Below are 2,441 nucleotides of genomic sequence, written 5' to 3'. Positions count from 1 at the left end.
AACATAGTTTTTCTCAAGCTTTAAAAATATATATATTTCAGAGATTTTGATGTACAAGTTTGTTCATTGCAAATGGTTAAAATAGTAGAATAATTAGTAAACGTAGGTCTCTTAGCTCCACTCAAACTCATCTAGTCAACGACTCAATGGAGCCAGACAACGCTCCACAACAGTCTAATTAATAAATAACATATTACCTCATTATTATCATCCTGGTAAACAGTCTAACTAATAAATAACATATTACCTCATTATTATCATCCTGGTAAACAATCTAATTCATAAATAACATATTACCTCATTATTATCATCCTGGTAAACAATCTAATTCATAAATAACATATTACCTCATTATTATCATCCTGGTAAACAGTCTAATTCATAAATAACATATTACCTCATTATTATCATCCTGGTAAACAGTCTAATTCATAAATAACATATTACCACTCATTATTATCATCCTGGTAAAGAGTTGAATTAATAAACAACATATTACCTCATTATTATCATCCTGGTAAAGAGTTGAATTAATAAACAACATATTACCTCATTATTATCATCCTGGTAAAGAGTTGAATTAATAAACAACATATTACCTCATTATTATCATCCTGGTAAAGAGTTGAATTAATAAACAACATATTACCTCATTATTATCATCCTGGTAAAGAGTTGAATTAATAAACAACATATTACAAATCATTTTGAACTTGTTTCAACAAGTTCCTGGGGAAGAAAGGTGAGACAGGACCGAGACAGTAAATTCTGTAACTAACAAGTTCCTGGGGAAGAAAGGTGAGACAGGACCGAGACAGTAAATTCTGTAACTAACAAGTTCCTTTTATTTCTTTAACTCGACAAGTCAGTCAGGAACAAATTCTTATTTACAATGACAGCCAATCCCAGACGACGCTGGGACTCCCAATCACGGCCGGTTGTGATACAGCCGGGATTCGAACCAGGGTGTCGGTAGTGACGCTTCTAGCACTGAAATGCAGCGACTTAGACCGCTGCTCCACTCAGGAGCACAGAGAGGAAGTTGGCCAAATACTCTGCCATGAGAACTCCTAACTCCTAACTCCTAACGCCCTACACACTATAGAGTACACTACAGATTAGTTAGATTGACCACAGATTGACTAAAGTTTTGAAACTAATTTACTTTATAACAATTATATTATATTATGAACTTTTAATCAGGGTGCCTCCAAAATAAGAACTTTGTTCAGAGATCTATTCCTCATTTGGAGTTTCTTTGGAGGCTAAGTAACATAGAGGTTTTATTTATAAAAATGTTTTGGTATTTAACCTTTCTTTAACTAGGCAAGTCAGTTAGGAAGAAATTCTTATTTACAAGGACAGTCTGGGGAACAGTGGTTATAGAGGTTAACATGGAGGTTATTTTACAAGGACAGTCTGGGGAACAGTGGTTATAGAGGTTAACATGGAGGTTATTTTACAAGGACAGTCTGGGGAACAGTGGTTATAGAGGTTAACATGGAGGTTATTTTACAAGGACAGTCTACTGGGGAACAGTGGTTATAGAGGTTAACATGGAGGTTCTTTTACAAGGACAGTCTACTGGGGAACAGTGGTTATAGAGGTTAACATGGAGGTTATTTTACAAGGACAGTCTACTGGGGAACAGTGGTTATAGAGGTTAACATGGAGGTTCTTTTACAAGGACAGTCTACTGGGGAACAGTGGTTATAGAGGTTAACATGGAGGTTATTTTACAAGGACAGTCTACTGGGGAACAGTGGTTATAGAGGTTAACATGGAGGTTCTTTTTTCGTAGACGGAACTGTCTCTAAAATGATATTTAAAAAAAATATATATAATTTCAGTAGATTTCTATTCCATTCCCTCTATATGTTGTATCCCAACCTAAGTTGGTGGAACATAACTCAACTCCACTCTATTGCACCTCAAATGAATCCCTGCCTGTAAGAAATGAACAAAGTTGACCATAAAACGTTTCTACACCAAAGAAGATACAGAGTTTCCTCGATACATCAGATAAATGAAGAACCACTTACCGTCAGTGGAAGAGCATCCAGTAGAAACTTCAAGAGGAGCACAAGAGCAACGCAACACTCTAACACCCAACTACTAGTATAGAAGAACTCAAGAACTCTCTAAGAACTCAAGAACTCTCTTAGAACTCAAGAGCTCTCTTAGAACTCAAGAACTCTCTAAGAACTCAAGAACTCTCTTAGAACTCAAGAACTCTCTTAGAACTCAAGAACTCTCTAAGAACTCAAGAACTCTCTTAGAACTCAAGAACTCTTTAAGAACTCAAGAACTCTCAATAACTCTAAGAACTGAAGAAACTTCCCACCAGCCCGGCTCCAGGCCAGCTCCAGCTCCAGCTCTCTAGCTGCTCTCACCCGGGTCCTCCTAGCCCACTGAAGCCCAGCAGATATGAAACGACATGA

The 2,441-nt window shown here is 36.7% G+C and overlaps 1 protein-coding gene across 1 annotated transcript in view; it reads right to left on the bottom strand.

The window, feature by feature from the left end:
• Positions 1-2,199, bottom strand: part of LOC115203569 (transient receptor potential cation channel subfamily M member 1) — a 52,229-nt gene extending 50,030 nt beyond the window's left edge. The window contains exon 1 of the mRNA XM_029768348.1: positions 2,043-2,199. The gene's annotated coding sequence lies outside the window, so the exon portion shown is untranslated. The remainder of the gene's footprint in view (positions 1-2,042) is intronic.
• Between the last annotated feature and the right edge of the window lie 242 nt (positions 2,200-2,441).

This window comes from Salmo trutta, chromosome 12, assembly GCF_901001165.1.
Source record: "Salmo trutta chromosome 12, fSalTru1.1, whole genome shotgun sequence".
NCBI lineage: Eukaryota > Metazoa > Chordata > Actinopteri > Salmoniformes > Salmonidae > Salmo > Salmo trutta.
Note: the sequence above shows the minus strand (reverse complement) of the source record. Positions and strands in the feature narration are given on the sequence as shown.